Source organism: Rhipicephalus microplus, chromosome 6 (assembly GCF_043290135.1).
Source record: "Rhipicephalus microplus isolate Deutch F79 chromosome 6, USDA_Rmic, whole genome shotgun sequence".
Classification (NCBI taxonomy): Eukaryota; Metazoa; Arthropoda; class Arachnida; order Ixodida; family Ixodidae; genus Rhipicephalus; species Rhipicephalus microplus.
This window is the reverse complement of record NC_134705.1, coordinates 68,949,642-68,965,201: the sequence shown is the minus strand read 5'-3', so window position 1 is coordinate 68,965,201 and position 15,560 is coordinate 68,949,642. Positions and strand designations below refer to the sequence as shown.

Genomic DNA, 15,560 nt, shown 5'->3' with positions numbered 1-15,560 from the left:
AATGAGCTAGCACTGAGAGGGAAAGTACAGGAATTCAGAGTCTTGCTTCAGAACAGGTACTCGGCTCTTAGTGAGGAAACCAACCTTAGCATAGATACAATGAATGATAATCTGACGAGTATCATTACGGAGTGTGCAGTGGAAGTTGGAGGCAGGGTAGTTAGACAGGACACTGGCAAGCTTTCCCAGGAAACAAAGAATCTCATTAAGAAGCGTCAAATCATGAAAGTCTCAAGTACAACAGACAAAATAGAACTGGCAGAGCTTTCGAAGTTGATTAATAGGCGTAAGGTATCCGACGTAAGAAGGTAAAACATGGAGAGAATTGAACACGCTCTCAAAAACGGAGGAAGCGTCAAAGCAGTGAAAACGAAACTTGGGATAGGTAAAAATCGGACGTATGCACTAAGGGACAAAGAAGGCAAAATAACTACCAATATGGATAGGATAGTTAAAATAGCGGAGGAGTTTTACAGAGATCTGTACAGTAGCTGGGACAACCACGAATTTAATATTATAAGAACTAGCAGTAACCCAGATGACACCCCACCAGTAATGATAGAAGAAGTCAGAAAATCTTTGGAGAGCATGCAAAGAGGCAAAGCTGCTGGTGAGGATCAGGTAACATCAGATCTGCTGAAAGATGGAGGACAGATTGTGTTAGAAAAACTAGCCACCCTGTTTACGAGGTGTCTCCTGACGGGAAGAGTACCAGAGTCTTGGAAGAACGCTAACATCATCCTAATACATAAGAAAGGAGATGACAAGGACTTGAAGAATTACAGGCCGATAAGCTTGCTCTCTGTAGTATTCAAGCTATTCACAAAAGTAATTGCTAACAGAGTAAAGAAAACATTAGAATTCAATCAACCAACGGAACGAGGAGGATTTCGAACAGGGTTCTCAAGAATCGACCACATTCATACTATCAATCAGGTAATAGAGAAATGCTCAAAATATAACGAACCACTATACATAGCCTTCATAGATTAAGAGAAGGCGTTTGATTCAGTAGAAATATTAGCCGTCATGCAGACACTGCGGAATGAGGGCGTCGATGAAGTATATATAAACATCCTGGAAGAAATCTACAGGGGATCAACTGCTACCATAGTGCTTCATAAAGAAAGCAACAGAATACCAATCAAGACGGGTGTAAGGCAGGGGGACACAATCTCCCCAATGCTATTTACCGCGTTCTCACAGGAGGTTTTCAGAAGCCTAGAATGGGAGCAGTTAGGGATAAGAGTTAATAGAGAGTACCTTAGTAACCTGCGCTTCGCCGGTGACATTGCATTGCTGAGTAACTCAGGGGACGAGTTGCAACTCATGATTACGGAGTTAGACAAGGAGAGCAGAAAGGTAGGTCTTAAAATGAATCTGCAGAAAACGAAAGTAATGTACAACAAACTCGGAAAAGAGCAGCGCTTCGACATAAGTAATAGTGCACTTCAAGTTGTAAAAGACTATGCCTACTTAGGGCAGGTAATAACCTCGGAGCCGAACCAGGAGATTGAAGTAACTAGAAGAATAAGAATGGGGTGGATCACAATTGGCAAGCACTCTCAAATTATGAGAGGTAGATTGCCACTATCCCTCAAGAGGAAGGTATATAACAGCTGTATCTTGCCGGTACTTAGTTACGGAGCAGAAACCTGGAGACTTACAAAGAGGGTTCAGCTTAAATTGAGGACGACGCAGCGAACAATGGAAAGAAAAATGGTAGGTGTAACCTTAAGAGACAAGAAGATAGCAGAGTGGATTGGGGAACAAACGGGGGTTAAGGATATCATAGCTGAAATCAAGAAGAAGAACTGGACATGGGCCGGGCATGTAGCGCGTAGACAGGATAACCGCTGGTCGTTAAGGGTAACTAACTGGATTCCCAGAGAAGGCAAGCGGGTTAGGGGGAGACAGAAGGTTAGGTGGGCAGATGACAATAAGAAGTTTGCGGGTATAAATTGGCAGTAGAAAGCACAGGACCGTGTTAACTGGCGGAACATGGGAGAGGCCTTTGTCCTGCAGTGGACGTAGTCAAGCTGATGATGATGATGATGATGATGATGATAGCTGCAAAAACATGAACGAAGTGAACAGCTGCGTAGATGCGCGTGCTGCCTTGAGGATACTTATAGAGGGTATTCGCAAAACGAAGAATTACGGCACAGTGGTCCCTTCGCAACTCTGCTTGCCATAGGTATTTTAGGATATATTTTGCAACAACCAGTGTTACATGAACAGGCGTTCCTTTTCTCGTGGCGCTGTTGGAGCATCCACGGAGGACCGTTGCGCGGCTAGCAGATAAGAAGACGATGTGCATAGAACCCGATTGCAATGTCACACTTTGCTCGCGATGGTGAAGCTCAAGCGTACACCTATTTATTTTTCCGTTTTCATGAACCCTAGTCATTAATTGCAGTTAGAAACAGCTGAATAACAAGGTAGCGGAACACAAAATGAGGATATACAGCTGGCGCGTTCAGCGGCAGATTTAGCACAGCTGCTGTCTTGAAAAAGCCCACAAGTGGTCTTAATAAGAAAAATAAAAAAATGAAGCCGTAACAAAAATGTCGCGCATCTCATTTGATAAACGACTGCGCAAATATTGGTCTGAAGGGCCCATGTGTACCTTGAACGTGCGACATGTACGTTTCTAACGACAGAATTTATTGCAAAGCTGGAACAAAGTTAACGTCGCAAGCAACACACGTAGCAGTGTCATGACGGAAAGCGTGGTTCCTTATTGTCTTTAGAAACATTACGGCCGTGCGTGGGGAGGTTGATGCGGGCATAAAAGAAACAAGTGAAGCGGAAATTAATAGAACAAACTACAATATTAACGTACAACTGCCAAGTCCCCGCGGATAGAAAAAGCAGCTGTTTTTTTTTGTTTGACGAGTGTGAGTTCGCGGGCGCGCTGCACATCGTCAACTTAATGATGCGCCTCGCAGGACCATTATTTTTACGGTGCCAGCAGAAAAACAATTCACAAAGAAATACAGGGGAAAAGTAGCAGTAATGGCGCATGACATGAGCAATGTGATTGATCCTAAACCAAATAAATTTGTTCCCGTTCAAACACTCTCTTCCAAAAGTTCGAAAGATAAACCGTGGTTTAACAGGCAAGTCGGTTGTTTATTAAAAAAACTCAGAAGAATCTATCGGCTTAGCAAGACTCGGAAATCTGATAGTTGCTACATACAGTTAGCAGAGTTAAAACGTAATTTTAGAAAGCTCGCTGGATCAGCCAAACAAACGTACTTCGCTAACTTATGCCAGAGGCTGGTAGACGATCTGAATGAACATTGGAAATACGTTCAAATAAACTATAAGGAGGACACTTATATTCCACTATTGCACTGGTCTGACCGAATTAATAATGATTATCCAAGTAAGGTCGAAATTTTTGTTAATTACTGTTCATCGGTATTTCAGTCTGGTTTTTCAGATGCTAGTGCAGTTACAGTTATTGATTTTTCTGTCCAAGTCGACAAAATTCCTGAGGTTGTGTTTAGTGCGACGGGAGTCGAGTGGTTAGTGCAAGGCTTGAAACACACGAAAGCGAGTAGTCCTGATAATATCCCTGCATCGTTTCTTATTAACTATTCGGGCACTCTGTGTTTATATTTTTGTCGTTTATTTCGAAATTCCTTAAATGACCGCATTGTTCCTGGGAATCGGAAGTTGGCCCGCGCGGTACCAATCCATAAAAGTGGACAGAGCGACAGAGGTGAGAATTATAGGCCAGTGTCGTTAACTAGTATTGTATGCAAAGTTATGGAACATATGATTTATAGCAGCATAATGTCTCATTTTGTTGCCGATAACCTTCTTCATCCTAGTCAGCATGGGTTCCGGCAGGGCTTTTCTTGTACGACGCAATTGGTAGAATTTACTCAGGACCTTGCCTCAGCTGTCGACAACCAGCAAAGTGTTGACTGTAATTTTTTTGATTTCAGAGAAGCTTTTGACGTCGTTACGCATAGTCTCTTGATCACTAAACTTCGATATTACAAACTGGATGATAGAGTTATTGCTTGGATAGCTCAGTATCTTCGCTCAAGGCAGATGTCTGTGGCTCTGAACGGTTGTTCCTCTACATACGTTGCTGTGATCTCTGGTGTACCACAGGGATCAGTCTTAGGTCCGCTTTTATTTTTGTTGTTCATAAATGACATCACTTTCGGTATCACAGCATAATTTAGAATGTTTGCAGATGACTGTAAAGTATATAGGGCCATCAATAGCGACCTTGACAAACAAGCACTGCAGAGTGCTCTAGATTTAATTGCCGCATGGTGTGAAAAATAGAAAATGTCGTTGAATGTGAAAAAAAAGCGTCCACGTCACCTTCACCAGGAAACTCTGGCACTGCAGAAATCATAACACGATTAATAACGTTAATCTTCAACATGTCACGGAATATAAATATTTAGGCGTATTTTTCAATGCTGGTTTGAGATGGAATAAACATGTCACTTACGTTAGGAACAAGGCGGTTGGAACATTAAGTTTTCTGAAACGTAACTTCAGTAGTTTACCACAAAAACTTAAAGAGCAGCTCTATTTTACAAACGTTCGCCGTATACTGGAGTATGCGTGCGTCTGCTGGGACCCATATACTAAGCAACGTACAGCTAAACTTGAAAAAGTGCAGAATAGAGCAATTCGATTTGTCCTTGGGAAATTACGACACGATGCTTAGTGTGACAGAGAGCAGAAAAAACATTACATTGGGATCTTATTGAAAACCGTCGTCAAAACCTCAGATTAAAATTCCTTCAAAAAATTTATCATTCGAGAACAGCGATCATCAGGCAATTGTATTTTCAACCACCCAACTATGTTTCTCAAAAACGCGATCATTATATAAAAATATGAGAGATTTCTTTTGGGGGTGACGCTTTTCGCTACTCTTTTTTTGTCCCCATTATAAGAGAATGGAACACTCTGCAACCGCATATAGTCTCTGTTGATTCTAGTGATGACTTTTTTAGATGCTTTGTGAATGTTTTTTTCATGTTTTTGATCATATATACTGTACCCTCCCTGCCGTAATTCCTTATGGTGAAGCAGGTACCTAATAAGTAAATAATAAAATAATAAACCACAAGGCCTGCGCGAAACGCGCAGCACAGTCGCAGCGAAAGCTAGAAGAGCGGCCTTTCAGAGTCTTTTAAACTATTTCAGCCCTGAATTTTTCAATGGGTGCGGGTTTTTGTTGTTAATTGATTTGGCTTTACCAGAACCCTAAGAGCTCAAAAACGATGTTTTCTGAGCTCCCCACCAATATACAAAAAATGAAGCCATGTCATACATACAGGACTCCGTGAGTTTAATAGTCGTAAAAAATTATGGTAAGGTAAAGTAAATATATTTTCGCCTTGTTATCTCATGTAATTGTTCTTAAACTAGCACGCAGGAACCACTCATTAGCTACAGTGTCTGGAAGGTCCACATGCAGGATTCGCACTTGTGATACACAGCTTGCCATTGCACTTGAATGGCCGTCATGTAATAACTGGACTCTTTCGAGATTCAACATAATAAAAGATTCACCAACATAATAAAGGATTCACCAAATTCAGATTCGCAGTGTCAAAATTATTATTGGCCATGTCTGCAAGAACAAGCTGACTGAACTGCATTTCATAGTCGTCTAGTCGTCATCTTCTATCTTTTTCAGGCACCATTCATGAAGTGCAAAAAAACGAATTCAAATACAATACCTACTATCTCGCTATTATAGAGAGCATGCAAATTAACTATAACATATCTGGGCAGGTTTCTTGACTAGAATAACAAGAAATCGAGAGAATAATAAGAAATACGAATTGGCATCAATACATTCAGAGCTCTGGCAGCCACTGAGCCCTGGTGTTCTGTATTGGGGCGCGAAGATTGTGTATTCCTACAGGCGACATATTAGCTTTAGAGAAGGCGCACTTTTCAAGTGAGAAGTTAAGAATGTTAGAAACAATACGGAATCATATGACAGCTATCAATGCAGAAGATATCACAAAATATTCGATTGTGGTGAGCGTCGTCTTTTTCACCTTCCGCCATCTTGATTTCCACTTTGCAGAGTTCCGAAAAAGACGCTGACAAAAAAAAACTATCGCCCATGTTTTCGCGTATGTATTGAGAATACCTCAGACACCTCTTTTGATTTGTGAGCTAATTTTGTCAGATTGGGAGCAGAATTTTTTCGTGCCCTTTTAATTGGACACTGGGGCCGAAAGGGGTAAACATTATTTGGGTTGGTGCCACAGGCACAATTGTAGGGCACGCTCTATGCCATACTTTGTCATAATTACAGGCCAGGCATTCAATATGCCATCTTTCGCCAATCTTCGTCGGCGCAGATACCCGCTGCACACTTGCAAGGAAATTGTGCAATATTTTTTATGTTGTAGCTTGCGACGGTGACGAAGTATGCCTGGCGCTTTCGTAATGAGTTGTACCATTCGATGACCCACTCGCTACGTAATTTGCATTGTTGGACGCCTGGCTGTTCTTTTGCTGTTCCAAACGCTTTATTACACATAATAATGTGACTTTTTCACGACATGAGGCTTGCATAAGGTCAGTTTGCCACAGAGTTCCAAGCACCAGCGTAATTGAGTGATAGAATTACGGGTTGGAATGTAGGGGACCCGGGTTCGAGTCGAATCGTGTCATTGTTGTTTTTCCAATATTATTCTCAAAGTTGGTTAATGCAGCTACTCAATCCGTAATGCCTGCTGCGGTGCGTGAAATGCCTGATGCTCGTGAACGGCAGCCGCGGAGTGATTAATCACTGCTTCCCGAACTCTCACCTCCGGGGTAGCTTGATGTCTGCTTGGACGTTGAGCTGCCCTATACCGTGCTCTCGCCTCCGGAGTAGCAGCTTGTAGTCGGCGTCACCGCCTTGCCGCTGCTTCCCGAACTCCCTCCTCTGTGCTAGCTTGTTCTCTAGGTGATCATCGCCTTTCGCTCGCGAGCGTGCGTTCACGTTCATTTTCATCTGTGGCAGAAAAGTATTGTGTAGTATGTAACATGCTTATTATTCATTGTAATCAGCCACAGGTCGAAGTTCACACACTGCCTACAGTTGTGTTGCGGGTAGTTCACTTATCACCCGAATGACGAATGGCATTGTGGCACAATGAGTGCTTCCCTATTTCATAAATGTTACGGTGGGCGTATAGTGGGTACCCTGTATTCTAAGGACAATCCTAGACCCTAAGCTGCTTGACCCCTAAAAGAAGCCCAACAGTTAGCACAACACCGCGTGATTCACGGCCGATCCCCCTGGATAGGTTGCACCAGGTTTCCAAGAAGCAACTTACCAACCAACCACTAGAGAACGGGAAAGGCAAGGGTTTGTGCGAGAAACTATCATGATCAAAAACGGGTAACCGAATTCGGGCAGCCACAGTCACTTGGTAGTTCAGCAAAAGCGGAGGCTTTCAAACAAGATCAATGACAAAAATTGTTAGAGACTGAATAAGAAGTCATGGTCGAAGTCTTCCATTGTATAGGACTATCCTGAGGAGTTTTGAAGAGCCGTGATTGAAGATTTTTCTGATGAGAACTACGATGTCACCGATGACTATGACGACTAAGCTCGCTCAATAACGATGGCTTGTTCTCATTCATGCAGGGTCCCCCTCAGTTGGACAATTCGGCCGGCTACTTCACCTGATTATAGCACCATGTCAGTTGATTACAATGTCACTGTATTTGGCTAACATTGTAGTGGTATACTTGAAGTGGGTATATAACAGCTGCATCTCATCGGTATACTTACCTACGCAGCAGAAACCCGAAGGCTTACAAAGAGGGTTCAGCTTAAATTGAGCAGCAAAAGATGGTAACCTAAAAGGATTTGTGTGCCCTTCAGAGACCAGAAGGGAGCAGAGTGGATCAGGGAACAAAGCGGGGTTAAACATATCGTAGTTGAAATCACGAATAAGAAATGGACTTGGTAGGGCATGTATCCCGTAAGCAGGGTACACACTGGTCATCAAAGGTAACTGACTGGATTCCAAGAGAAAGAAAGTGGGTTTTGGGGAGACAGAAAGTTAGGTGAGCAGATGAGATTAGGAAGCTTGCGGGTGTGAATCGGCAGCAGCAAGCAATGGACCGAGTTGACTGGCAGAACATGGCGAAAGAGAGAGGAAGCGCACGAGTGAGCTTATATATTGCCACCTAGAGTTGTGAGCCGTCAAGCCCTAGCCAGCCGAAAAGGGCAAAGAGAACGAAGAAGTGTGTATTAGCGCTTCGTATGATAGAAAAAGTACTTACATGGACAGAATATAATCACCTCAAGTTTCCATGGCGACCCCACTGGAGCCAGTCCAGAAAGCTCGAAGTTTTAATTACTAAATTCCGATCTCGTGCCCCTCCCCCCTAAGCCTGTATCTACACAGAGCTAGTCAGACAATGTGCATTCTGCGAAGAAGTGGAATCACTAGAACATTATTTTTTGTATTGTCGCCGATACGCTATACTTCGAAAAAGGTTTCTAGTTATTCCATTTCTGAAAATAGGCTTAAGATTGACGGTGGATACTGCACTAAGCTTTGGTGCCTCAGTTTTGGGACATTGCCACAGAGATGCTTTCGATGCCGTTTGCGATTTAATTCTGGCATCCAAACGTATACCTATGTGATCTTCAATCAAATAATTATTATTTATTACTCCCCCCCCCCAAAAAAAAATTCTAAATGGCAAAGTGAAACAATGCAGCTGAGTGGTAATCACAACACCTGAAATCTCAAAATTTCTCAACTTGACTTTTCTATTTTTTCTAGTTTGCTCTCTTTTTATGTGGTTTTCCTTACATTGGTCATATTGTAATACAAATTCATTACACAGTTAAAATGATCACAGAAAAAAACTGCAGTACGCTTTCTTGACCAATCCTCCTGAGTGCGTATGAGCCATGAGTCTAGGGAAACAAACACACAAACTAGCGCTCCGTTTAAAGATACACGCTCGTGTCTTTCTGCCCCGCTGTTTCTGTCTTGTCTCTACGGCTCTTGGTGCGTGACAAACTCGTGCACGTGCTGGGTGACCTACGCACCGTACCCCTCCGCATAGCAAGAACTCAAGCGTCGTACCGGTGGTCACTCCTGTGCACCGCGCCAGCAGAAGAATCGGAGGGCGATCTCCTAAGTTTGGACTGCTCGCAAACAACATGGCAGCTCCGACCAGCCCTACCAACACCAACCCTATCGGCACGAATGGCACAACGCCGCTTCACTGCACCTTACTCACACCACGAACGCCAAATTCCTTTTATAGCACTGCACTTGAGGATGCCGAAGATTGGCTTGTTCATTACGAGTTCGTTGGCATGCATAACCAGTGGGACAAAGCAGACAAACTGCGACACGTCTATTTCAGTCTTTTGAACGGCGCACGTGTATGGTATGAGAACGGGGCAGGTATTCTTACATCATGGCAAGACTTCAAACGACCACTTCTTGGGACATATGCCAGCCCTGACCGTCGGGAGAGAGCTGAGCGCGATCTGCAGCCCCGCATATAAATTCCGAACAAAGGGGTTGCGATGTATGTCGAAGACATGACGCGTCTTTTCTACCGAGCAGACCCCGGCATGCCAGAAGAAAAAAAGGTAAGGTACCTCAAGCGCGGGCTGAAAGAGCTGCTTTTCGGTGGGCTTGTGCGCAGTCCACCCAAGACTGTGTCAGAATTTCTCACAGAAGCCGTCACCATCGAAGCACTTTGCAGTGGGCCCCGTCATACGAATGGCACGTCAACGCTACAACTACAGACTACTTGAGAGCTTTTGGTGGCGAAATGAATTTCTTCCGAGAGATTATACGTTCAGTCATCCGCGATGAGCTCCAGAAGCTGTCAGTGCCCTCACAGTCCACTATCGCCTCGTTGTCCAGCGTTGTCCGAGATGAAGTCCAGCATGCCTTAAGAGAACCGCCTTTCATGTGGGAGTATCAACCACCCAGTGACTTCCCCCGCATGTCATATGCTAAAGCTTTGCGGCAACCTGTTACACCTGCAATCTCGTATTCCACCGTGGCCCCAGTTATGCTGCAGACGGTCCATGCGGTACCACATTACTGTGCACCTCACCTGATCTCGCGGAAATCTGACGTCTGGCGTGCGCCAGATCGACGTCCTCTCTGCTTCTACTATGGCGAAGCTGGGCATCTGTACCGACAGTGTTCTTACCGACAACTTGGACTACGCGGATTTTCGACGAACTCACCACCGTTCAGGCTCGGTCAGTGGCTCCCTGAAATTGAAGAGTATGTGGCTCAGCAGCGCGGAAATTTGTCATCCATGTACCAGCCGCTCTCTATGTCACCGCGGCGACTTTCGCCTAATCGCCGTACCTATTTGAGTGTGGTGCAGGGTCGGTCACACCGTCCACGCCGGGACAACTAGCCACAACGACCTTCAGTGGTGAGGTAGCTCATACTGGACAAGTTCAAGGCCTCCTACCGACGCTTCCGCAAACTGACGATTCCCCGATGATGATGACACCAGTTGGTTCCGCGAAGATTTCATTATACACATTAGGGATGCTCTACGGTCGCAAAGTAAGTGCTTTAGTTGACACGGGTGCGGATTTTTTTATAAGTGAAAAACGGGCTGCTCTCCTGAAGAAAGTGACGATGCCTTGGCCCCTCAGGACAATTTGTACTGCTGGCGGGCACATCGTCACGCCACTCGGCATTTGCACAGCACGAATGCAGATTCGTGGTTCTACCTTTGTTGTCAGCTTGAGCCTTCTTCATCAGTGTTCTCGAGTCCTGATCATTGACATGGACTTTCTGAGGGAGCACTGTGCTATCGTCGACATATGCCAACGCCTCCTCACGTTCTCAACAAAAAAGCACCACACCAGAGCATAATACCTGCCACGATCGAGTACCTGTATGTGTATTTGACGATGCTGTGACGATACCACCACGCTCAAGTGTTACGGTTCAAGTGGCATGTAAAAAATCAGCACACGGTGAAATGTTGGCCGAGAGCAATCGATCCCTACTTTTTTCCCAAGGTGTCTGCGTACCACGAAGTCAAGTAGACCTCCAGGCTGGCGACTGCGAGGTTTTTCTTACAAACTTCAGCTACGAGCGCCAACACCTTTTCCCTGGTACTGTCATTGCCTATGCCTACCCGGTAACCAATGTGGCTGAGTGTTTCGCTACCGAGGCAACCGATATTGCTGAAGCACCTCTCCAGCGCGTCGACATAAATCCAACGCTTTCTGACGAAAACAAAGAAAAACTTAACGACCTGTTGATAGAATTCCGCGCGTGTTTTGCACCTTCATCGAGAATTTGTCCGACATCGATTACCAAACACCGTAGTATCAACTACAGCGACGGGAACTCTATACAACAACAGTCTTACCACGTTTCACCAACCGAACGACGTGTGACTAAAAAGCAAAAGAAGGAAATGCTTTAAGACGATGTAATACAGCCATCAAGCAGCCCATGGTCATCGCCAGTGGTCCTTGTAAAGAAGGAGGATGGTAAACTTCACTTTTGTGTTGATTAGAGGAAGCTGAATAACGTCACAAAGAAAGACGTGTACCCGCTGCCTCGAGTGTACGTTTCTCTTGACAGGCTGAAGCGAGGAAAGTACTTTTCCTCAATCGACCTCAAAAGTGGTTATTGGCAAATTGAAGTCGATGAACGTGATCCCGAAAAAACGGCTTTTGTAACTCCTGACAGTTCGTACGAATTTCGAGTGCTCTCATTCGGCCTCTGTTCCACTCCGGCTACATTCCAACGAATGATGAATACTGTTCTCGCTGACTTGAAGTGGAAAAAGTTGCCTTGTCTATCTAGATGATGTGGTTGTTTTCCAAAAACGTTTCATTAGCACCTTCGTCACCTTCAGAGTGTTCTTGAAGCTATAAGATCCACTGACCTTACCCTCAAGCTTGAGAAGTGCCTTTTTGGCTACAGAGAACTGAAGTTCCTGGGTCACGTTGTGAGCGCTGCAGCGTTCGGCCTGATCCCGAGAAGACTGCCGCTGTGGCCGCTTTTCTAGCTCCGACAGACAAGAAAAGTCTTTGACGATTTCTAGGGATTTGCGCATACTATCGCCGCTTTGTTGAAAACTTGTCTGAAATTGCGGAGCCACTCATCAGACTTTCGCGTGACGACACCCCATTTATGTGGACCGACGAACAAGCGACTGCCTTTGCAGAACTGCAACATCAATTGTCTACTCCTCCCGTACTTGGTCATTTAGTTGAGGGCACTGACGCAGAGGTGCGCACTGACGCAAGCAACATTGGTCTCGGAGCTATCTTGGTGCAAACACAAGATGGGACCGAGCATGTGATTGCCTACGCGAGCCGCACTCTATCACGTGCCCAGACCAACTATTCAAGATCAAAGAAGGAATGTCTCGTGGTAATATGGGCGATGACAAAGTTCAGGCCTTATTTCTCTGGGTGCCCATTTAAAGTTGTGACTGATAACCACGCTTTATTATTGGTTGGCTAACCTCCGAGACCCCCCTGGACGATTCGCACGATGGAGTATGCGACTTCAGGAGTTCGATGTAACCATCTTATACAAGTCAGGTAGAAAGCATGAAGACGCCAACACGCTATCACGAGCTTCTCTGGAATCGGACTATACAGTTGTAGAAGACGACAGTGCCTTCTTGGGGACTCTCAGAGGGGCGGACCTCCTCGGTAAGCAATGAGTGGACCCCGAGTTAAGGACCATCATTGATCATTTAGAAGGTATTATCGCGTCTGTTCTTCGTCCACTTTCCCTTACGTTGCCGTTATTTTGCTTATACAAGAAAAACACCGGTGTCGACTGTAGGTCTTATCTTCTAGTCATTTCTCAAGACCTTCGTGATAGCATCCTATTAGCCTGCCACGACGAGCCGACAGCCGGCCATCTGGGATACTCACGGACGCTCGACCGAGTACGACCGCTATATTTCTGGCCAAAACTCGCAGCTTGTGTCTAACGCTACGCGAAAGGATGCCGCGAATGTCAGCGTCGCAAGTCAACACCTGTAAAGCCTGCAGGTCTCCTACAGCCCATCAATCCACCGCGTACGCCGTTTGACAAGGTTTGAATAGACCTCCTTGGACCGTTTCCTTTGTCTTGCTCCAGAAACAAGTGGATCATTGTCGCAACTAATTACTTGAGGTATTACGCTGAGACAAAGCCACTGCCACGTGGTACAGCATCTGAATTCACCCAGTTTTTCATGCACCACATTGTGCTTCGTCACGGCGCCCCGTCATTCATAATAACTGACCGAGGGACAGCGTTTACGGCAAAACTGTTGAACGACATCGTCACGCTCAGTTACACGAAGCACCCTAAGACAACCGCATACCACTCCCAGAGTAACGGCTTGACATAAAGGCTAAACAAAACGCTGGCGGACATAATTTCTATGTACGTGGATGTGCAGGATAAAACGTGGGACGAGATCCTGCCGTACGTAACGTTCGCGTACAACACCGCAACCCAGGAAACGACAAGGTTCGCACCCTTCCACCTCGTTTGTGGTCGAGACGTGCGAACCATGGTAGACGCCATGATTCCTTGTGACATCGAGAAGCACGAGCTGCTAACTTTTGATGTCGTGGATTACATTCAGCGTTCAGAGGAAGCACGTAAACTAGCTCGCGTGCACATAAGATTGCAGCAATGTGAAGAGGCCCGAAGGTGCAATATCCAACATCGACAAGTCACCAATCAACCTGGCGACCAAGTGTGGGTTTGGGCTCCTGTTAGACGGTGAGGTCTCAGCGAGAAACTCCTGAGCAAATACTTTGGACCTTACAAGGTATTTTCGCAGTTGAACGAGGTCAACTATGAGGTTATTCCAGACGGATGCTTGGCAACAAGCCAGCGGTACTCACCACGAACAGAGATTGTGCATGTCGTCCGCCTAAAACCTTATTTTACGCGGTGATACTCGCCTTATTGCGCCAGAGCAGTTGACATTTCCTTTTATTTACACTGTCCGTTGGGTCTCGAACGAACTGTGAACTGTGTTAATGTTTTTTTTATGACCAAGCACAGACTTTTTTGCACTTGCATATGCCCTGTGCACTATAAGTATCTTTTCTTCCATTTTTTCTTTATGGGTCCTGCCGTCCCCTTGTGTATGAGCATCGAGTCGATGCTCTAATGGAAAGGGGAATATTGCCACCTAGAGTTGTAAGCCGGCAAGCCCTAGCCAGCCGAAAAGGGCAAAGAGAACGAAGAAGTGTGTGTTAGCGCTTCATTTGTAGAACATGCTCGTGTCTTTCTGCCCCGTTGTTCCTGTCTTGTCTCTATGGCTCTCGGTGCGTGACAATATATAGGCGTGGTTCCATCAAACTAGAGCTCGCGCCGAGAGTCAAGCGAGTATCGCTTAACTGGCGGCGCACCATCTCGTGAGCACTCTAGAAACGAAGGGCACGACTATGCCTTTAGTGGGAGCAATGAGCACTAGCGTACACACCGGCACAACGACGAGAGACAATCCCCCAGCACAAGGAGCAAGCTCCTAAATGCGCTTAAGTTCACAAGGCACGCGGAACGTACTCACTTTTCCCCGTTCTCTTCTTCCCTTCTTGGCTTCCAGTGTTTTCGTCACGACAAGAGAAGGAAGAATGCGATCTTAGCAGGCGACGAACGTTTGTAACTCCGCTCGTACTGGGCGAATTCTAAAACCTTTTGCGGCAGTGAATTCGTGAGGTAGTAAGCTTTTTTTGTTGAGTGCATTCCATGGCTACGTGAAGAAGTGTTGCAAGGCCCTTTTAAGCGCCTGTCTGTTGCGACAATGAAAGAAGACGATCTCAGTTTTTTAAGGGCTCGTTCTTTTGTTTTACACAATTTAATGAATACGACACACTGAGGCCATAGAAAGCACAGAACATTTACTGGTATTTTTCAACCACAGTGAATGGAAGATAATTAAAATGGACGTTATACACTGATTCTATCGGTGGGATCATAACCAACAGCTTTTGATTTACGGGTCTGATGCTACACTAAAAGAGCTACCACGGGCGGTGCATCTCCGTCAGCCTCGTAGGGTATTTCTACCCGGCTGATCTTTCAGAACGTTAGCCACCACAACCCCAGTAAAAAGTTGGGAGTCTTGAACACACATTTTGCCAGGCGGCGTAAGGTGAGGCGGTAGATTATCATTCAATTTTGTTCATTTATATTTACGCGATAATTACATCATTATAGGTAGGAACTGGAATCAATTGCTGCTATGCGGTTTTTGTTTTAACTAATTGTTTGATTCATTTAGCTGTAGATTTTGAGGTAACATTTGGGCCTGCTTTGCATACGCTGGTGGCAGAGGGAACGGAATGTATGTTTGTCCTTGATATGCGAAAGCATCGTTGAAGTGGCCTCGGCTGAAATGTTATCCAGGCCGCACGCCAAGCGACATGCACCACGTGTGCAGATTTTAGCGCTGGCCTCAGTAATCTGATAGCTAAAAAAACTGGAATCGACACAACGCCTCATTCCACTGAAGGTGAACACTTGCGTTCAAGTAGAAAACATACGCAGCAACACAAAGGTTGG

The 15,560-nt window shown here is 45.3% G+C and overlaps 1 protein-coding gene across 2 annotated transcripts in view; it reads left to right on the top strand.

Annotated features, from left to right (window-relative positions):
- The window catches only part of LOC119168102 (putative thiopurine S-methyltransferase), a 98,596-nt gene that overhangs the window by 42,731 nt on the left and 40,305 nt on the right, over positions 1-15,560 (top strand). The window lies entirely within an intron of this gene.